Source organism: Bos taurus, chromosome 2 (assembly GCF_002263795.3).
Source record: "Bos taurus isolate L1 Dominette 01449 registration number 42190680 breed Hereford chromosome 2, ARS-UCD2.0, whole genome shotgun sequence".
Taxonomy (NCBI): Eukaryota; Metazoa; Chordata; class Mammalia; order Artiodactyla; family Bovidae; genus Bos; species Bos taurus.
Genome location: NC_037329.1, coordinates 72,488,700 through 72,511,470, shown reverse-complemented (window position 1 = coordinate 72,511,470; position 22,771 = coordinate 72,488,700). Strand labels below are relative to the sequence as shown.

General features: G+C 48.9%; 1 protein-coding gene across 2 annotated transcripts in view; it reads right to left on the bottom strand.

Moving 5' to 3' along the window:
- GLI2 (GLI family zinc finger 2) overlaps window positions 1-18,752 on the bottom strand; it is a 261,267-nt gene extending 242,515 nt beyond the window's left edge. Inside the window, exon 1 of one of the 2 annotated variants that reach the window (XM_015458080.3) lies at window positions 18,336-18,752. The gene's annotated coding sequence lies outside the window, so the exon portion shown is untranslated. The remainder of the gene's footprint in view (window positions 1-18,335) is intronic. The other variant, XM_059892925.1, reaches the window with a different exon arrangement.
- Between the last annotated feature and the right edge of the window lie 4,019 nt (window positions 18,753-22,771).

Sequence of the window (22,771 nt, the reverse complement as noted above, 5' to 3'; positions counted from 1 at the left end):
TAAAACTGAATAACTTTGCTATACGCTTGAAACTAACAGAAGATTGCAAACCAACTATAGGTTAGTGTTTAGGTTAGTGTTAGTTGCTCAGTCATGTCTGACTCTTTGCAACCCCACGGACTGAAGCCTCCCAGGCTCCTCTGTCCATGGAATTCTCCAGGCAAGAATACTGGAGTGGGTAGCCATTTCCTTCTTCAGGGAATCTTCCCAACACACGGATTGAACTCAGGTCTCATGCATTGCAGGCAGCTTCTTTATCAACTGAGCCACCAGGGAAACCAACTATATTTCAATTTTTAAAAAAAGATTTCGTGCTATGTACCAGGGACTGGACACATAGTCTTTCATTCCCACTGAAGCCCCACAAGACAGGTCCACAGGTATCCCCACCTTACAGATGAGAAAACAGAGGCACAGAGCTGGAATGATCAGTCTGTCTCCAGTGCCTGATCCAAAGCCCCTATTCCACAAAACCTTCCAATAAGGGCTCACGTGCCTGTTCCCTCTCAATGACAGCACCATAGCTGGAGCAGCAAGCTCCCATCTGGGCACTCCCCCTCTGGAGTGAATGCCAGGGCACAAAACAGATGTCAAGCTGGGTTTCACGGAATGCAGAGGACCCATACTTGCCCCCCAAAATGGGGGTGTTTTGGGTAAAAAACTAGCCCAGGGAAGATGCCCATTGTCCTTCCTTAGGGAGCTAGGCTCTGCAGAAGGGATCACCTCTTGACAAGGGAGACACAGGAGGCAGGCCAGAACTGATGACAGGACCATACATACATTCTCACCATCAGGGCTGCAGGGACAGGTCTTCCAGGCAGAGGTGTCTCTGCAGAGACAGATGTTGGGCCCTGCCCCCTTAGAGGATACAGCAGAGCCCCACATGAATGGGAAACTGACCCGACTGATGTAGATTCAGGACCTCAGGCCAAGTCCAATAAAACCAGAAAACCTCCATAGCATCTGTAAAATGCATATAATTCCTACTGCATGGGTTTGTTATCCTAGCATGACCCATCGTGATGGTGGTAAAACAGTGCACATTTTCTAAAGCCCTGCCGCCTGAGACCATCATGGTAATTAGAGACAGAGCACCTCCTATGGGAATACCAAGGCCAAAGGCTGCTTCTTTATTCAAGCAAATCAGTGCTGTGATCATCCATGAGTCTAAAAAACCCCCAAATAACCCTGTCTCATTGCTAAAATAAAGAAATTGCAATTTCAGGCCCTGAATGTCATGACTTAAAGGTTGCCTGAAATGATCTATTCTAACCACCTCATCTGATGGACAAAGAATAAACTAGGAGAATCTCAGAAAGGGACAATGGCTTGCCCGAAGTCCCATAGTAAATTCCAGGCAAAGCCAGACTAGAACCCTGGTTACTGCACTGTATTTCCAATGCTTTATCCACTGAAACATCCTGCCTCCCACCTAAAAACTCTTCAAAGTGGTTATAAAAACACTGAATACAGAGATTATGTGTGGGGCACAAATGAACTATAACAATGCTTGGATTATTTAAAATACAACTCTGCTATGTTACAAACTAATCACTTTATAAACATGCGCTCTTGCTCTAGAAGGAAGCCAATCCTAAAGGAAGCCAATCTGAAGACTGCTTGGTTGGCTCACATTTCTTTACAGAACTGTCAAAGTAAATTGAACAAATGTCCATGGAAAAATTTCTCCGACAGAGAAATTTCCTCTAATTCATTGATCAACTATTCAGTTCAGTTCAGCATGGACTGCAGCATGCCAGGCTTCCCTGTCCATCACCAACTCCTGGAGATTACTCAAACTCATGGCCATCGAGTCGGTGATGCTATCCAACCATCTCGACCTCTGTCATCCCCTTCTCCTACCACCTTCAATCTTTCCCAGGATTAGGGTCTTTTCCAATGAATCAGTTATTTGCATCAGGTGGCCAAAGTATTGCAGTTTCAGTTTCAGCATCAGTCCTTCCAATGAATATTCAGGACTGATTTCCTTTAGGATGGACTGGTTGGATCTCCTTGCAGTCAAAGGGACTCTCAAGAGTCTTCTCCAACACCACAGTTCAAAAACATCAATTCTTCCACTCAGCTTTCTTTATAGTCCAACTCTCACAACCATACATGACTACTGGAAAAACCATAGCTTTGACTAGATGGACCTTTGTTGGCAAAGTAATGTCTCTGCTTTTTAACATGCTGTCTAGGTAGATCATAGCTTTCTTCCAAGGAGCAAGCATCTTTTAACTTCATGGCTGTAGTCACCATCTGCAGTGATTTTTGGAGTCCAAGAAAATAAAGTCTGTCACTGTTTCTATTGTTTCCCCATCTATTTGCCATGAAGTGATGGGACCAGATGCCATGATCTTAGTTTTCTGAATGTTGAGTTTTAAGCCAGCTTTTTCAGCCTCCTCTTTTCACTTTTATCAAGAGGCTCTTTAGTTCTTCACTTTCTGCCATAAGGGTGGAGTCATCTGCATATCTGAGATTATTGATATTTCTCCCAGCAATCTTGATTCCAGCTTGTGCTCCAGCTCTTTGCAACCCCATGGACTATACAATCTATGGAATTCTCTAGGAAAGAATACCGGAGTAGGTAGCCGTTCCCTTCCCCAGGGGATCTTTGCAACCTAGGGATCCAACCCAGGTTTCCTGCATTGCAAGCAGATTCTTTACCAGCTGAACAACAAGGGAAGCCCGATCAACTATTAAGCACAAATAAAAAGACAATAGCAAGACAGTATTAATGAGTGTTATAAGCAAGGGAAACCCCAGGGACAAATGGAAGCCTAGGTCTAGGAATGATTTCAAGGAGGTGACCCCTGAGTTACTGGCTTCATGGATAGGAGATGAAGGATATGCCAAGAACCAACAGCAAAGGACTTGAAAATTCCTATAGTCAATGGATGGATGGCTGGATGAATAGAGGGTGGATGAATGGATAGAAGATGAATGAATGATGGATACAGAAGATGGGTGGATCAATAGATAAATGGATGAATAGATGTATCATTAATGTAAGGATGAATAATGGATGAATGGATGGATGATTGATAATAGATGGATGGGGGGTAGATGAACAATGATGGACAATGAATGGATAGATGGAAGATGGTGGGTGGATGGATAAGTGGAAAATGAATAACGGAAGGATGGATGGACGGGTGGATGGATGATGGGATGCATGACAACTACTACTCTTAAATCACTGAAAGTGTTCCGAAGTATCATAGTCGAGAGCGTTCTGAGAACCAGGTTCATCTCATTCTTTTCAACTCATCATCCCCTACACAGACCCTGAAGTAGACTTGTCTTCCAGTAGCAGGTCAGGAATAGGTGAACACCATATCCGTTGCCTACAGATGGGCAAGGGTTGACAGGGTGAGAAGAGGTATGTGCATATTTGTGGGGAATCTCCTCTTCCACAGTTGGGCCTGGCCTGCGTGCATGTGTGAGTGCACAATTGCTCAGCTGTATCCAACTCTTTGAGACCCCAGAGACTGTTGGTCCTCCAGGCTCCTCTGTCCATGGGATTCTCCAGGCAAGAATATTGGGGTGGGTTACCATTTCCTCCTCCAGGGGATACCAGCAGAAAAAAACAAGAAATGAAGTTGACCCAAATTCAAAAGGAGGAAAATGATAAGGCAAAGGTAATGATCCCTTTACTCCACATCAGATCCCAAATGTTCCAGTTCCAGAAAGAACCTGAGTCCCCACATGTTTATATTTCATGTCCTGAATAAAGATAAGCCATGGGTGACATTAAGTTGGTGGAGTCATCCTTGGGAGCACAAAGTATCCCAGACTCTCATAAAGGGCCCCTCTGTATCCTGCTGAACCTGCTCCTTACACTTCATCCTCCAAGTAACACTGATGCCCTAGAGGTTCCAGAAATGCCTCTCTCTGCCCACCATTTGCTTTCCTCTTCCTGGATGGCCCTTCCTTCTCCTGCCCCTCAATGGGTAATGCCCTTATCCTGGAGACCCAACTCTGGGTCTCTCTTGGAGGAAGCCTTCCCTGACTTACTCGGGCACAACTGCTGGATTGAATAAATAAGCTACCACCAAAGGTCCCCACCCCTGGCTTTTTGTTATTTGGACCCAGGACTCTACAATCCCTGATTGGCCAGAAAGAGCCTGGTACAAAATTCACTAAGTAGGAAATTTAGCCTGGGGCCAGAAAAGCAGACAGGTTCTCTCTGATGACTGTCTGGTACACTATCTGCTCCTGACCAACATTTCTAGGTACCAGCCTTTTGAGGTCACACCAGCTAATCCCTTGCTTTCCTAAAGCATGGTGAGGCATGGAGAACACAGGAGGAAGATGCACGAGGGAGAAATCTGCTGGGATTTTGGTGGCCGCCAGCTCCTAAACAAGTTAGCAAGGTGTAAGCCTGCGGCAGCAAGCTTGATCCATACCAGGCCCATAACAGATGTTCCAGTAAGTGCTAACTGATTGACTGATGGATTGCACAAGGAATTCCTCTTGATGGCAACTGCCACCCTGCTTCAAATTCAGGTCACAGAAAAGAAGGTTGATGATTTCCAGCCTGGTGAGAGTGTGAGTTGTGAATAAGCACCTCTGCCTACTCCAAAACCCTGGAAAACCCTGGCCCCAGAGTTGTGCTGTGTCAGCCAGAGAGGGAAACCCCACAGCAGGCCTCACTGGTGACCTCCACCCAGGGTCACAGGCCTTGCTGGTGACCCCCATCGAGAGTCACAAGCCTTGTTTATGACCTTCACCAAGGATCGCTCACTTGCAGCATTGGTACATTTGGGCTGGCTCATCCTTTGTCATGGGGGCTGCCCTGTGCACTGCTGGCAACTAAGCAGCATCCCTGGCCTCTACCCCCTAGATGTCAGGAGCAACACCACCACTGTTGTTGTTCAGTCACCAAGTCATGTCCAACTATTTGCAACCCCATGGGCTGCAGCATGCCAGGCTTCCCTGTCCTTCATTATCTCCTAGAGTTTGCCCAAGTTAATGTTCACTGAGTCAGTGATACCATCCAACCATCTCATCCCGTCACCCTCTTCTCCTTCTGCCTTCAATCTTTCCCAAGATAAGGGTCTTTTCCAGTGAGTCGGCTCTTCAGATCAGATGGCCAGAGTATTGGAGCTTCAGCCTCAGCATCAGTCCTTCCAGTGAGTATTCAGGGTTGATTTCCTTTAGGATTGACTAGTTTGATCTCCTTTCTTTCCAAGGGACTCTCAAGAGTCTTCTCTGGCAACACAGCTCGAAAGCATCAATTCTTTGGTGCTCTGCCTTCTTTATGGTCCAACTCTCACATCTGTACATGACTACTGGAAAGACCATAGCCTTGACAATATGGACCTTTGTCAGCAAAATGATGTCTTTACTTTTTAACACACTGTCTAGGTTTGTAACTGCCCACCCCGCCTTTATGACAACCAAAAATTTCTCCAGACACTGACAAATGTCCCCTGGGGAACAAACAGCCCTGGCTGAGAATAAGTGCTGTAGCCTTTGCACCAGGCAGACCAGGGCAGCGCTCAGAAGACAGCTTCAGGATAGGGTCCTGGTTTGGGCATCAGTAAATCTGCCTCTGCTCAGGGCTCTGCCTCCCACCTCCCAGGTAAGCATGGAGATCATCCAATGTCTCTGAGACTCAGGTTCAGTCGGTCAGTCAGTTCAGTCGCTCAGTCACGTCCGACTCTGCGACCCCATGAATCACAGCATGCCAGGCCTGCCTGTCCATCACCAACTCCCGGAGTTCATTCAGACTCACGTCCATCGAGTCAGTGATGCCATCCAGCCATCTCATCCTCTGTCGTCCCCTTCTCCTCCTGCCCCCAATCCCTCCCAGCATCAGAGTCTTTGCCAATGAGTCAACTCTTCGCATGAGGTGGCCAAAGTACTGGAGTTTCAGCTTTAGCATCATTCCTTCCAAAGAAATCCCAGGGCTGATCTCCTTCAGAATGGACTGGTTGGATCTCCTTGCAGTCCAAGGGACTCTCAAGAGTCTTCTCCAACACCACAGTTCAGAAGCATCAATTCTTCGGCGCTCAGACTTCTTCACAGTCCAACTCTCACATCCATACATGACCACTGGAAAAATCACTGGAAAAACTAGACGAACCTTTGTTAGCAAAGTAATGTCTCTGCTTTTCAATATGCTATCTAGGTTGGTCATAACTTTCCTTCCAAGGAGTAAGCGTCTTTTAATTTCATGGCTGCAGTCACCATCTGTAGTGATTTTGGAGCCCAGAAAAATAAAGTCTGACACTGTTTCCACTGTTTCCCCATCTATTTCCCATGAAATGGTGGGACCGGATGCCATGGTCTTCGTTTTCTGAATGTTGAGCTTTAAGCCAACTTTTTCACTCTCCACTTGCACTTGCATCGAGAGGCTTTGAGTTCCTCTTCACTTTCTGCCATAAGGGTGGTGTCATCTGCATATCTGAGGTTATTGATATTTCTCCCGGCAATCTTGATTCCAGCTTGTGTTTCTTCCAGTCCAGCGTTTCTCATGATGTACTCTGCATAGAAGTTAAATAAACAGGGTGACAATATACAGCCTTGACGAACTCCTTTTCCTATTTGGAACCAGTCTGTTGTTCCATGTCCAGTTCTAACCGTTGATTCCTGACCTGCACATAGGTTTCTCAAGAGGCAGGTCAGGTGGTCTGGTATTTCCATCTCTTTCAGACTTCCACAGTTTATTGTGATCCACACAGTCAAAGGCTTTGGCATAGTCAATAAAGCAGAAATAGATGTTTTTCTGGAACTCTCTTGCTTTTTCGATGATCCAGAGAATGTTGGCAATTTGATCTCTGGTTCCTCTGCTTTTTCTAAAACCAGCTTGAACATCTGGAAGTTCACGGTTCACGTACTGCTGAAGCCTGGCTTGGAGAATTTTGAGCATTACTTTACTAGCGTGTGAGATGAGTGCAATCGTGCGGTAGTTTGAGCATTCTTTGGCATTGCCTTTCTTTGGGATTGGAATGAAAACTGACCTTTTCCAGTCCTGTGGCCACTGCTGAGTTTTCCAAATTTGTTGCCATGTTGAGACTCAGGTTACCCATCTGCAAAATGAGCCCATATTTTGCAAGTCACTGGGCTGGCAGAAGGCACTCAGTTAATTGCTTTACATTGATTTGTACATGGCTGTTCTGAAAACCTCAAGCTAACATCACTTATCTCTCCACAAAAGCTAGAAAAATACTACTGGAAACCTACTAAGGCCTACTGAGGGCCTCAAGAACAGCTGTCCAAATACTTTGGCCAAGTCATTCCACCTTTAAGAATCTATTCTAGGGAAATGATTAGAATTTCAGGTAAACATTTACACCCAAAGATATCTATTCCAGTGTTTATCTACAACAGCAAAAACTACTGATAGGAAAAAAACCTAAATGCCCAACAATAGAGTAAAATAAAATATGTTTATGGATGGACTTCCCTGGTGAACCAGTAGGTAGGACTCCACCCTTCCACTGCAGGAGGCATAGGTTCAGTCCCTGGTTGGGGAACTAAGATCCCACATGCCACACGGCATAGTCAAATTAAAAGAAGAAGTGTATATATATATATGCTTGAGTAGATAAAGGAATACTAGATAGACAATAAAAATCACATAAAGAGTATGCATTAATAATGTGGACTATCCATGAGATAATGTTATAGTGAAGTTACTGTTACAATTAAGTTATGATGTAACTTCAACTTTGTAAGAAAATATACAGCCAAAAAATTATTCCTTAGAAACAAAAGAGAGACTGGAAGGAAACTTGACAAAATCTTCCTCTCTGTGCTATTTCCTATTTCATAAGTTTTCTATAAAGAAAAAATGTGAAAAAAAATTACGTCTTAGTTTTAAGATCTTGTGGGGAAAATATTTTGTTGTTGTTAATATTTTTACATCAGAAGGGAAGGCTCTGCTTGAATGCCCAGGTGCTAAACCAAAGTATAGACCTGAATAGAGCCTGAGCCAAGCAAAGAGATGGATGTTCAAACCTAAATAAAACAGAAATGAAATCTAAGGAAACAGAAGCAGAAGAAAGAGGGTGAGGGTGGGCCTGGACTACTGGGGAAATGGGAGGTACCCACAGGGTGAGCTGGGCTGGACAGGAGAGTGGGTGGGACCAGGTCTGGCCCAAGTGCTGCGCTGCTGCTGTCGGCCTGGCTGGGCAGGTGGCTAGGCAGCTGGAGAGGGACACACAGTGCTCTGGGAAGCAGGTTAGTGGGTGCCCAGGGCTGGGGAGTGGTCTGGGGGCTTGGCTTCTCACTGCTGACATCACTGCAAGCAAGGACAGGACTTATACCATGGGCAGGATGGGGGCTAGGAGGTCTATGGGTCACGTCTAGTCCAACCAACCAACCTCCAGGCAAGATTCCAAAGGGGCCATCAGCCTGATGCTACCTCCATGTTTCTTGCCCACCAATAACCACCCACGCAAGGGGGTCCTTGGACAAGGGAAGAGGCATGTCAATGAAGGAGCAGCACTCTAGTATGGGACCGCAGCTGCTCTCGGTAGAACAGTGGAGCTGGGCACTAGTAGTCTGGGGGTCCGTGGACTGAGGGCCGGATCTAGAAAGGAATGAGGCACCCAGGTGTCAGACACCAGGGACACAGAAATGCCACCAGGCCTCATCCCACTTCCCTCGGGCCTCCCAGTGCCAGGGGCATAGGTGGGCAGTGTGCCCTCAATCTGCCCTGGGAGGTCTAGACCAGTCCATCTCCCTCATGGCAGGCCCCCTGCACCCAGCCCATGCCCATCATGGCAGGCCCCCTGCACCAGCCCATCCCCCTCATGGTAGGCTCTCTCCAGCTCCAGGCCTGAGGCCATCACGGCTGGGAGGCCGTGATATCCCACACCAGCTCCTCTCACTCAGTCTGTATCTCCTTCCTGCCCTTCTCAGGGAACCATAAGACACCCACAGGTAAGTCAAACCTCAGTCTGGGTCACTCTTACCAAAGACCTGCTCAAACTCTCCAATGCTGAACTAGACCCAAAAAGGGTCGGACTTCTGCCAGCTGAAGCAAGGAACCAGCCATCATGATGCACAGGTATAGTTTCTTATACAGAAAGAAACAAAGGAGCCATCCAAAGGACCCTCAGGTCAAGAACCCATGGCACAGAAACTAAGGTGCTGATTTAATAAGCTCGCTGCTCTCTGGTTTCTCCAGGTATCTTTCTCAGCAGACTGTGGGATTGTCGGAGCTGGCTGACAGTCTCAGAAAGACAGCCCATTTCTCTGTGATGTCTGGAGCAGAAGCAGCTCAATTCTCAGCTAGCTTATTTGCCCCAACCTCCAGTCCACCAAATAGCTGGGCAGTCTAAATGCTGCTTATCCATCCAGTCTTACAGAAGGAAATGCTCTCCCTTTATTAAATGCAAAAATCAGTGAGGTGAAGAGCATCACAGGAAGAAATCATTAAATCCCCATCACCTTGCCCTAAAAATCCTTGATTAAATGCAGATCTCAGGGTCCCCTCCAAGGGAATTCACAGTCTGTAGGTTCTCCCTGGGGGGGGCCTGAAAACTGAAAGTGAAAGTGTTACTAGCTCAGCTCAGCCATGTCTGACTCTACGAGACCCCATGGACTATAGCCCACCAGGCTCCTCTGTCCATGGGATTCTCCAGGCAACAATACTGGAGTGGGTTGCCATTCCCTTCTCCATGGGATCTTCCCAACTCAGGGACTGAACCTGGATCTCTTGCACTGCAGGCAGATTCTTTACCATCGAAAAGGCTGAGGGGCTTGAGAATCTACATATTTAACCAGCTTTCCACCTGAATCCCTGGCAGGAACGAAGCCCGCTGGAGGCTTTCTTTTCAGATTTGCCTCTTTAACTCATTTCCAGTTCTGACTTCATTCTCCTATGCTAGTTCTTTTTGTTTAAGTGCATCTTAGAAGAAAAAAATCTAATTCATAAAGGGATCTGGTAGTTAAAAGACTTCTGAATGTGTGTGTATACATGTATACACACACACACACACACACACACACACACACACACACACATTCTTAACATAGGAGAAGGAAATAGCAACCCACTCCAGTATTCTTGCCTGGAGAATACCAAGGACAGAGGGGCCTAGGGAGCTATAGTCCATGGGGCCGAGAGTCAGACAAGACTTGACTATACCACCATACTTAACCTGAAGAGTGGATACATATCGATACTACATTCATGCATGTAAGTAATATAAAGACATTAGAGTACTATATCTTAGAAAGATGAAGACATCCAAATCACATTCAAACCCTGTCACCCTGCTTCATCCTGCCGCCAGCGCACCTGACAACTCCTGGCTAAGTGACTGCTGAGTCAGATTTCTTCTCTCCTTACATGAATGAGGCACATTCAGCCAGCGACCATCAGTGATGTCCCCTCACCTTGATCTCCATAGACAGTGAGAGTCAGCCCTAAATACTCTGTCGCTGCCTGGACACACAATGTATCACCCCTGCACAACACTCTGCTATCTGCAGAAATGGTTGAGTAATGTCCTTTCAACCCATCATCTGATCACGATGACCTCAATTTTTGGAGAAGGCAAGTCAAAACTCGACACTTATCTTCAGAGATCCAAGACATATTTATGTGTCAGCCCACCCTTCAACTTGGCAGTAGCCTTCAGGAAAGTCTGAAAAGGCCGTTGCAGACCAAATGCTTCCCCCACCCCCACCAATGTCCCCACGTCCAGCCCACGCCCGCTCACCCAGTGACCATATCCCAGAGGAGCTCTGAGCACTACAGCTGACTAGGTAGTGACAGGCGGGGAGGTGAGGGAAGGAGGGTTATTCCTTGAGAGGAGCCTCACTACACTCTCCCCAAAAGCAGAGGCAAAGACCAAGACCTCACACTCTGTCCAGACCTTGGTGCCCCCCACCAACCCTGCATGAGGTCTGATTCTTAATGATGACTGCGAGAGGCAGGGTGTGCTAACTCCCAAGAAATTGTGGCTGGAGGATCTGAGAGATCACACCTGCCAAGTCCCGCCCCTTCCACAGAGAGGCCAAGCGACTTGCACCGGGTCAACCCAGCTCCTAAGTGACTGGTCTCACACTCTTGGAGGGTAACCCAAGGGTTCAGGCTCATTACTCATCACAGGGCACTTATCCATCACTTCTACTCTCTTCCTCAACTTTTTCCAGAAGAAAACACATCCTGCAAAGATGATACATACAGGAAAGTCTTCCTAGCATTTTTTTTTGGTGGGGCAGTCCTCTGCCCAACTTTCTAAATCACTGCCACCTTCATGGGCAGCTATTAACAACTCGTCTTAAGATGGTCTCGACAAACCAGTGACAAAGATGGGGGCAGGGGGCATCAGAACCCCTTCAGCCTACACCTGGCTTAGACAGACTCATCCTTCAAGACTAGTTCAAAAGCAAAAACCCAGCTAGGTTACCAAAGTAGAGCCTGTACAGTCCCAGGAGACGTATTACAGTGATGGTCACTTTGGATTTATTTCCATGCATTTATGTCCTCCCCCAGAAGGCACTTGTTAACACTTCCATCCCCTGCTTCTTAAACCTCTGCTTGGTGAACTATAGATCCTCCTAGAAAGAATCAACACATTAAGAGCTATTTTCTGGCCATCAAGGCCTACCTATGCCACAAATACTTGCATACTAATCTCCCCATCACAGGTTGAAAAATATGGACTTATTTTTTTTTAACTCCCAACATAATGAATGAGTTTAAATATTAGAAGTTGAAATTATTAAGTAAATCATTTCACCTGCAAAGCTTCTATTTGCATAATATTAATTCATGGTGGCAGCTAAAACAAATTCATCACATTCTGTATATTAGAAGCTGATTTATGTAGGAACTGAAAAAAATCATGAGCTCAAAATTATATTGACATGATGTACGGACTCAATGGAGAAAGATTTTTCTCTTTCCTTCTTTCCCTTTGATTTTTTTTTTTTTAACATCATCTGAACAACTGAATTATGGTGAGAAGGAAAAGGATTTGAGGAGAGGAAGGAGGCGAAGGGCTGGCATCTCAGAAAATGAATAATGCTCCCGCCTCACGTGTGTGGCAGGCTCCCGGTGCGGGTATACACACACACTCCGGTTATTAATGTCAAGTATGCCAAAGATACGCTGGGAAATCATTACCATTCATCGCCACTAACCGCCATTAAATTTCAATCAATTCAACTTAGCACAAGTGTACTTGAGCGGCCCTTACAGTTCCTTATAAATGTGGCTCAAAAGTCGGGCTGACTTATTGCATTGTCCACAACACAAAGGAGCATTGCTAAGCGTCTGCTTGGACCCGGGACCGACGCTCTTTTAACATCCTCAGCATTCAAAGATCCTTCTTTTTCTGAGCGCTAAGAGGTCTTCAATCCCTACAGATCAAGACGAATTGGGGGGGGGGGGGGCGGGGGATACTATTTTGAGTGACCACCATTACTTTCCTGCCTTGGTGGGAGAAGGCGGATGGATAGGGCAAAAGGAGGCCTTCGTGGCTCCAGTCACTCGCAAATATGCCTTCTGGAAAAAGTTTTCTGATGCCGCCAAAAGTTTGGTAACGTGGCCCCTCTTCTCCTGGCTTTAGTGAAATGCTCTCAATTCACTCTGCAAACTGTCACCTAAAGTCGAATGAATCCCCTTCTCTTCTCGGAAAAGTGGGTGGGGAGCCACTGGGAAGAGGGAGGGAGGGCCAGCGGCCGTGGGCAGGGAGAAGCGCCTTCCCCAGGTGAGCGCGGGCGCGCTCCGGTCTCCCACCCGGCGCCAAAGGCGCCCGATCTGGATCTGGGCCGCTGGCTTTCTTCCCGAGCCGCCACGAGCAGGGTCCGGCCTGCCGCCACTCGCCGGGGGCGGCCGGTGCGCGGCCAGGACAATGTGGCCATTGTTTGGGCGCCGCAAACCCGGCCGGCGGGCAGGTGGGAGGGACGCGGCGCCGCCGGCGCGCGAGCCGCTCGGGGCGCGGAGGGGTCCCGGTACTCGGGCACCGTCCCGGTGGCCTGGACACGCGGCTTCCCGGAGGCCTCGCAGCCAGCCCTCCGCGGGGCAGAAAATGGAGGGGCGGGGAGACGGAGGAGGGAGCGGAGGGGGAGTGAAATAAAAAGATGCCTAAAGAAAGAGGAGAGGGAGAGAGAAAAGACAGGAGCGAGGAGAGAAAGAAGACGTAGGGCGGGGAGAGGCGGGACAGAGAGAGCGAGAGTGAAGACTGGGGGAAAGGAAGATGGACAGGGAGGAGACAAAGCGGGCAGAGAAGGGCGAAGCGGGTGTCGGGGAGACAGACAGACAGACGTGCAATCGAATCCGACCCCAGGCTACCCAGGAAGCCGCTACAAAGAGCTAAAGTTCACTCTGTTTCGTAGAGGGAAGCGGCTCCAAAGAACCCAGCCGAGTCAGCACAGCGTAATCACACCAGGGGCTTTGCTTAATTACAGGTCTGAAAGCCGGGGCTGGAGGAAGGGCCCTACTTAACTGTGTCCCGGGGAAGGCCCAGGCACTCGAGAGGTTTGCCAGGGTGAACACAAATATCCCCATCCCTACTCCGCCCCCTAAGCCCAGGGAGCCCCGATCCCAGAGGAACCCGGATCCCGGAGGTCGAGGCTGAGGTCTGCAGCTGGCACAGAACAACCATCAGGATGGAGTGCGGACGGGAGTCCGGGGCTGAGACGGCGCTGGTCAGCCAGGAGGCCCCGCCTCAGCCCGGGGGCAGGGCCACCCCCTCCCCCCTCTCACTCGCTCACTACCTCTCAAGAGGCCAGGGGCCCTCCGCCCAAGGGGGGAAATCAATCCCTTGCTAATGAATAAAAAGTCCCTTTTATTTCACTGCTGTGTTTGGTTCATTAAATTTTCCACAGATTTGCAGAGAAGAAAACGTAATCAATAAACCTTGACAAAAAGTGAACGTGTGAAAAAGGCCGGAGAATGGAAAACTGAGATAAAAGTGATATCCGATCACAGATTTCAGGGCCAGATGACGAGCTGGGGCTGCCGCAGAATCTCAATGGACCATCACCCTTTTGCGGCTTTCCTTCCCTTTGCTGAAACTCTTCTTTCAAGACAATAGGAAATGCACTAAAACTTTTTTCTTATGCTAATGCCTGAAACCGGGCACTCACAGTTAAAACACATTGCCCGGCAACCTGTTTTTGGGGGGCTTTTTATGACACACATGCACACACACAAAACCACATGAACTTATGCACTTTAAACCAAAAATCTCAAAAACAGTTTATATGAACTCTTTGGTCACATCTTAAGTGAGTTATTTTCCCTCACACAGTATGATTTTTAAAAAGCTAGAAGCAGAACACAAGCAACTATATTGAGGGTGCTTTTGTTGATAAAGGACATGAGGAAAATAAAATACTAAACAGGCAGAAAGTCTGCTGTTATCACTAGGGTATTCCCCCAGGGGGTTAAACATAGTTTTGTAGGTTTAGGATATTTTGGTCACCCTCCAAACCTAAAAACAATGATCAAAAAAAACATGGAAAGAAAAAAAAAAACAATGATCGATGATTTTTTTTTTTTTTTTAATCCTTTGGAGTCCACAGCAAACATTCAAATTCATTTTGGAATACGCAGTATTAAATCTGGTGGCAAGGATTTATTTAAAACCAACGAAGCTGTTGTTCTTTACCAAAAGACATTGCCAAATGACAAAGCCGTCCCAGGACCCCTTCCCAAACCATCTTTTAAACAAACCTGAGGCCACAATTAAAGAGCAGCCTCCCCTCCAGCCTTCTTTAGAAGCCAGTGAGCCTTTATCACTGAAACCGGGCCTATTCTGGTGGCTTGTACAATCACCTCTGTGGCTTCTCTGAATTTTCTGAAATCTAAGAGTACAGTTTTCCTCTTTGGTATTCTTCACATGTTTCAAGCGTGCACGCCTCTGACACTTACTGAAAAGAAGAAAGCAGGGAGCTGCTACCCCGGGGAGGGGTTCCTTTTCAAAGGTTCCAGGGGATACAGTTGCAGCCCTCCACGGCTAGGTCCGAGCACCATCCCTGAGCACCAGGAAACAGGGCCTGGCACAGGTAGAACCCCTCTGCATCCTAAAGAAGCAGGACAGGTAGCTCCACCTCCCTGGAGCTGGCCTATGAGCCAGCGTCACGGGATAAAAGGAAATGCGGCTGAACACACTTTTCCCAGGAAAAGGCAGGCTGCCCTACCCCTTGAGTCCATAAAGCTACTGGGCTCGCCTTTTGTGCTTCCACAAGTCAGCTGGGTGTGTAGGGGTCACACAGTCTTTCAAAGTGCCCATGAAAACTGCCTGGTCCCAGATAGAGGGACTTGCTGGCATCTGTAGGGTGAAGGTTCCTCTGCCTTCCTCTGGGTGGTCAAGAGAGGTCCTGCTGAAAGAAGGGTGTTTTTTAGGCAAATATTCAATTTTGTCAGCCTGCCTGCTGAATCGCCAGGTTGGCTAATCCAACCCTAAGGGCTGTACTGTGTACAGGGCACTTGTGGGAGTACACAAAGCATGAAGCATTTGTGTATCTTTCAGTCTGCAGTGCAAACAAGCCAGCTACAGTACACAGCCTCCAAGACCCCTGCAGCCCGGCAAGGAGTCATTGACAAGCAGCCCTGTAGCCCCCTCTTCCATGAGTGAGCTGGAGCATCCCCAAGAACACACACTGGCCCTCCTAGAACACACACCAGCCCTCCTTTCTAAGGCTGCCTGGCCAGAAGGGCCTCTCTAACCCCACATACCCTTCAAGATGGGCCAAGCCAAAAAGTCCCCTCCAAGGCCACGGGCAGGGTCCATATGAGTTTGGAAGCAGCCTGGGATGCTCTGCTGAAGGGGTCTGAACCCTGTACAAATTCCCCTCCAAACCATTCCCATGGAGAATGATAAAAAAAAAAAAAAAAAAGAAAAGAAAAGAAAACTCTCCCTAACAGTCAGGCCTGCCTTGGTCCTCAGTGAGCCCGGGCCTGATTTGGGAGTGTCTTCCTCCTTCCTATTGGCATTCTCAGCCCACTGACTTTGAAAACAGACTGAGCTGACTACAGTCTCACTCAGATGCCTAGCCAAGGGACAGTCAGGTCACCTGAGGCCTATTTCCTGGGTGAGTGGGGGCCTCACCTCCGTTGGAGTGCTTCCTGCCTGAGTTTAAATCCCCCTACCATCACTAACTAACCTCACAAAATTAGTTTATTTCTCCCAGCAGAGGGGAAATACAAACCATCCTAAATATCACAAACCAGAACTAATTTCTGAAACTCAGACAAGTGACAACTCTCTACGTGTTGGGGTTTGACTGGGACCTTAAATCTTGGGGAGAACCCTCAGCCATCAGGGTCGAAGCAGTAGGTCTGAGAAAACGAAAGCAGGAAAGATGAAGGAAGAAAGAGGCACAAGAAGGGAAGAGGTGGGGTCCTGAAGGGATGTATCTGCAGTGGTCTGGATGCCTCCTGCCTCCCTATAGAATCAGTGACCCTGGCCAGACCAGAAGCTGGGGCGAGCCTGAAGGCCACCAGAAGTCAAAGCAGCCAGGCACAGTTAGGGTGCCCATGCCAGCCCTGGGGAGACCAGCCCGGGTAGCTACACAATGAGTTTTTTTTTCCGGGCAGAGGCAAGTGCAAAGTCGCTCTGAGGCCCCCACGGGACAGGGAAGCCACCGAAGAAAGGAAACTCCCAGGCAAGGTAAGGAAGTGGGCGGGGAGGGGGCTTCTGGGTCAGGTGGTAGAACAAACAGATCTCCTCAGGAGATTGGTGACCAGCCCGCCTATTCCGTGGCTTTCCATCGCTGTATATTTTGGATTTCAGCGTTTATTTACTTTCCTTTTTGGCACCGAGCCCCCTGAGCACGCCAATACAATATTTGTTTAAACACTATTTTATGCCGCTTGCGAGGGAACCGTTTACTTTCAAATGCTCCAACATCCCCCTGAGCCTCGTCGGCAAACAGCATATGAGCGTTTTACAACTGCTCCCTTTATCTGGAGCTGTCGGGATTAAACCTTCACACGCCTGGCGAGGACGGCAGGGCGGGGGTCCCGGGACTCGGCCGCGGCCACCGGGCTGCAAAGTCCTCCCAGGAGCCCGAGCGCCGCGCGGGATGTCCTAGCGAGAAGGCAGAGCAGCGCAGTAAAAGATCCCCGCGGCCCAGCACCACACTCCGGGAAAAGGTCGACTCTTCCCCGGCCGGGATCAATTCTGAAAGTCACACCAAAAAGACACAAAAGAGAGGGGAGTGGAGGGAGGCACCCTGCGGGAGATCCAAAGCCCGCGAGCGCCACTGCGACAGGGCACCCGGGGTGAGGCGCTCCGGCTCCATCTCCAGATCCTCGCGTAGTGGAAGTCGGGTTTCCTAGGAAGTGACAGCAATTACTGTCGGGCTGAAAAGGCACCCAGTTGGGTGCACTTCCAGCGCCCCCTCCCCCGACATGGGGGGCGCGCTCACACACACACACACACACGCACGCGCTCCCTTCCTTCTCCTCCTACCAGCGGCCCCCCTCCCCGGGCCCCGTCTGAGGGAAACGCTCCCCTTTCTAAACCCTTAATAGGATTGGCGCCCAACTCTCTCTGCGCCGCTCCCCATCCATCGCACACAGATCAAGTTGCAGTAGTGGATTTTTCAAATTCCTCAGCAAATATACTTGTTGAGAGATTGCCGGCGGCGCGGGGGTAGACGCGGGGGGGGGGGCGGGGTGGACGATGAGTGGGGGCGGGGAAGAAAGAGCGTGGCGGGGGAACACCGGAGGACAGGGCGAGAGATTACGTGAGGATCCCTCGGGGAAGTCAAGCGGATCTCAGAGCGGAGGGCAAGAAAGGAGGAGGAGGAGAGAAGCAAGGAGGGAGGCGGGAGGGAAAGCCTGACCGAGGGGGAGGGGGCGACAGGGCCCGAGGAGGGGAGGAAGGAGCGAGAAAGAAAGAAAGGCAGGGCTTGGGACGGGCAGCGCGGAGAAGTGCAGTTAGAAGTTCGCAGCGGCCGGCTTCAGTCCCTCCACCCCCTGCACACTCCCCGGAGACACACTCCCACGGCCCACCGCTGGAGCTCGCAGCATCCCAGTCTCCCCGCCCTACCCCCAACTCCCGAAAAAACAGCCCCGGGCTAGGGGGCGGTGGAGACCGGGTGGAGGCAAGCTCGGTCGCGCTCCCCAAGAAGGCAGGCTCCTTCCCCCAGGTGCGAAGGAAGATGCAAAATCGCCCCCTTGGTCCCGAGTTTCCATCCCTGGAGTCCCCTTAGGTCCCAGCCTGGTTTAGTCAGAACCCGGACGCGGGCCGCCGCGCTAGCCCCCGGTGCCCGAATCCCCGTGCCATGGCGCGGGTACCCGGCCGAGGGACGCTCCAAGACGGCGCAGCATCCCAGTCGGCCCGAGTTCGGCCGAAGTAGGGGGCACTTCGCGACGAAAAGCAAGCAAAAGAAGGCCAAAGCAACTTTACCGAGGGAGACAAAAGTTTGCCTCTAGCACGCAGGTGGCCTCCGGGGCGCCGGGCTGTGGCTGCGGGACCCCATCCCAACTTGGTTGGCGCGGCGATCCACCGCGGGCTGCCGTGTGCCCGGGCTCACTCCGGCCGGGGCGTTGCGGGCCAGGCAGGGGAGGGGACCGAGAGGAGGGCGGGGGCCAGGCAGCCCCTACAGCCGGCGAGCGGGCAGCTCCCCTAGGCTCCGGCGCGCAGGGCGGCCCGAGCTCCTTCCTACGGCTCCTCCCGCTCCTCCTCGTCTTCCTTCGCGTCCGCCGCCGCCGCCGCCGCCTCCCGCTCCTCCTCGAAGACTCATTGATGGGAGTTTGAAAAAAAGTCCGCGGAGCCGTGCTGCCTCGGCTGGCGAGCTCCGGCACTCCCGCGCTCCAGCCCGCCGCGCACCCGCACGGCGCAGCGCCCCCGCGCGCACGGCTGCGGCACACAGGGCGCCGCGCCCCCGCCCGAGCCGCGCGCCCCCTCCCGGAGGGGATCCCGGGGACCTGGAGGGGAGGGGCGGCCTAGGACCCTCCTCAGCGCCCTAGAGAGAAAGCACACCTACGAAGAAAGTTCCAGCAGAGAACGAAAGAGCGCGCCAGTCCCCAACACTTTTTTTTAAGGCGCCGGGGTGGGTGGGGGGTCGCTAACTCAAGTCAGATGAGCTCCGGAGCCGAGGCGCTGGGACGGTTCTGTTTTCAATCTCTGAAATCCCCCGCCCTCCCCACCTCCCTCTTCCCCTCCGCCGGGAGATGCCCGGGTCGGCGTTCCCAGTGCGCCCGCTTCTCCGGGCGCCGGGGCGGAAGCGGGGGACTGGAGGGCTGGCGGGGAGGGAGGCAGGCTTTGGGGGGGCTGGTTCTACGCCGACTCTCCGGCAGCCACCAGCGCGCGCAGGTGCCGGGGTCCGGCCTGCGCCCCCCGCCGCGGCTAGCACGAGTCGCCCTCTGGGCGCCTGCTGGTGAGAAACGTAGCAGCCTTCTAGGTTTGGTGCCTGTGTGTTTGGTAGGAAGGGTTTTTGTTTGTTTTGTTTTGTTTTTAGAGACTCCACTCGAGCTGCCGCAACCAGATGGAAGTAATCAGAACCCAACAACAACAGAGGAAGAAGGAAGAAAAAAACCTCACTGAACTTTTGGACCAAAGTGTGTATGGGTGTGTGTGTGAAAGAACTTGCTTAAGCAAACTAGGTAACAAGCCTTGGGCCTCAGGCCTCACCGCAGCCCAGAAAGAGCTGGAAGAAGCAGGGGACAGCTGGCTGAAGTGCCCCCCAACCCATGGCCAGCCTCCAACCTCTCTAAAGCTGAGGATCCTCCTCCAAAAAGGGGACCCTCACCGGCACAAGTTTCCAAATTTTCCTTCTAACAGTTGTGGACGACTTACTATGTGCTAGGTGACATGTTGTATTATTTCTTTTGAATTATATAACCTACAAAACTCCAGGAAGTAGATTTTCTTCTCCCCCACTTTACAGGTGAGAAGACTGAGGCTTTAAGTGAAGTAGCTTGTACCAGGTCAGAGCACTGAACTGCCATCCTCCATGAGTTCAGTAGTTTGTACCATTAGTTTAGCCAAGGGTGTTGAGAGCATCTCTCTCTCTTCAGCCCTTTCTACAGTTGCATCTTGTATAGAATGTATGGGACTAAAGTCTCAGAGACCCAGTTCTGCCCTCCTTTCACAAGCCTGTGTTACTGATGTGACCTCCCTTTGTCAGTAGCTCTTTCCATGTGCCACTGACTTGACCAGCCTTTCTCTAACTTTATTTTCCACATTTTAACAGAAGAGAGAGCATTATGATCCCCTTTCCCTATTACTCACCTTCCTTTTAATTTCCTTACATTCATTTAGATGACAGGACAATTTCTTCTTGATCGAGGAAAAAATATATGCAGAACAATATCACAACAATCTGATGCTAATTTTGTTTTTCTCAAGTAGCCTTTCCGGACTGAAAGAAAAAAAAAACCCTTCAGGGTTTTTAAAAAACAAATCTTGGAGAAGTCAATGTATTTATCAAAGGAAAGAGAAGTTTGGAAGGGCTTTCTCTTTAAATATGATCAGATTCACCATTCCTCCGTGCTATTTGTTTAAATTCCTGCTGAGCTTTCAGACACAGACTCTAAGGAGACAGAAAAAGTAAACTCTCCCTCCCTTCCTTGGCCATATTTTAATGACCCTATTCATATCTACCCCAGGAAATGTGCAGAATCATTTCATGTTACTGGAATATTAGCAGCGTTGGGTGATTACTTCATTACAAGCTTGTCTCTGTTGGTTTCCTTGTGTTGTTCAGTTTGTGAAGAAGTTTAAACAAATCGACATTTTAGGATATTTCGTTTTTCTCTGTTTTTCTTCTCAGTCCCGCTCCAGTCCTGCTGGAATGCAGGCACCCTCATAACCTTTTCTGGCTTATTTTGGCAAGGAGGTGGCTGTTGAGATGAAGATGGAATCTTTTCAGTTTGAGGAGAAGGTGTAAACATCACGCCTTGATCTCTAGATGGTCAGAAGTCTAGGCACTGAAAAAAAAAGCAATAGAAGGTGTGGAGTGGAGGCAAACCGGCAGAGCAGAGAAATGAACATTAGACACAAAGTCGTAGTCCAAGTCTAGCGCTAAATGTATGACCTTGGGTGAGTCCCACTTTGTTTAGTCCACATCCTTCTGTGTGCCCGGTACCATGCCAACTGATGCGACATCACAGTGAGTGGGACGAACGAGATCCTTCTCGTGGAGTTCATTGTTTCATGAATAAACAGTTAGGGGACTTCCCTGATGGTCCTGTGGCTAAGATTCGGCACTCCCAATACAAGGAGCTCTGGTTCAATCCCTGGTCAGGGAACTAGATTTAACATGCCACAATTCAGAGTTCACATGCTACAACTAAAGATCCCACGTGCCACAACTAAGACCCAGAACAGTCAAATACATAAATAATAAATATTTTAAAACACACATAGACAAATGTATAATTGCAAACTGGGTAAAGAAGACATACAAAGTGCACCAAAAGATCACCATAGGGGACCTAACCTAGCATGGGAGGCAGCAGTGGGGAACACAGAGAAGGCTTATCTGAGGGAGTGAGGTTGCACTGTCTGACAGGAAGAAGGAATGAAGGACTAAAAAAGAAAAATTGTGGGATGGCATTAAGTATAAAAGCTCTGCACAGCAAAGGAAACAATCCACAGTGTGAAAAGGCAGTCTATGGAGTGGGAGGAAATACTTGCAAACCATATACTGACAAAGAGTTCATTTCCAAAATAAATAAGGAACTCCTAAGACTCAATAGCAAAAACACAAATGACCCGACTAGAAAATGGGCAAAGGAGAACAGAAATTTCTCCAAAGAAGGCCTACTGATGGCCAATAGATATATAAAAGGTGCTCAGCTTCGGTCATCCTGGGGAAATGCAAATCAAAACCACAAGGTGAAAAAAAAAAAAAAACCACAAGGTGGGAATTCCCTGGCTGTCCAGTAATTAGGACCATGTGCTTTTACTGCCAAGGGTGCAAGTTCAGTCCCTAGTTGGGGAACTGAGAGCCTGCAAGCTCCTCAAAACAAACAAACATACCACAAGGCGATATTAACTCACACTTGTTAGGGTGTTTATCATCAAAAAACCAAAAGATGTTAATGACAAGTATTGGTGTTTGTAGGAAACACAGAATCCTTGTGCACTGTCAATGGGAATGTAAAATGAAATTTAAATGGTACATAATAGTGTAGCAATTATGGAAAATACCATGGAAATCTCTCACAAAAATAGAAATAAATCCAGTCATCACACTCTCAGTTATAGATCCAAAAATACTGTAGTTAGGACTTTGAAAAGATATCTGCACTCCTACGTTCCTTGCAATGTTATTCACAATAATCAAAATATAGGAACAACCCAAATATATGCCATTAGATGAAGCATGAAGAAAATGTGAAAGAAACATACCATGGAATATTATCCTCAAAATAAAAAAGATCCTACCATTTGCAGTCACAGAGATCAACCTGGGAGAAATTTTAAGTGAAATAGGTCAGTCACAGAAGGACAAACACTGCCTGATTCCTCTTATTTGAGGCATTTAAAATAATCGAAGGCATAGGTTAGTGGTAAAGATTCCTCCTGCCAATGCAGGAGACCCAGGTTGGGTCTCTGGGTAGGGAAAATCCCCTGGAGAAGGAAATGGCAACCCACTCCAGTATTCTCTGGGAAATCTATAATCCAGTAATCTCTGGAAATCCCATGGACAGAGGATCCTGATTGGCTGCAATCCATGAGGTTGCAAAAGAGCTGGACATTGACTTACTGCCTAAACAACAACAACACAAAAAAACAATAGAAATGGTAGAATAGTTGTTACCAGGGATGAAGTTGGGAGGATAAGGAAATATAGTTGTTGGATCAGTATAAAATTAGTTACACAAGATAAGTAA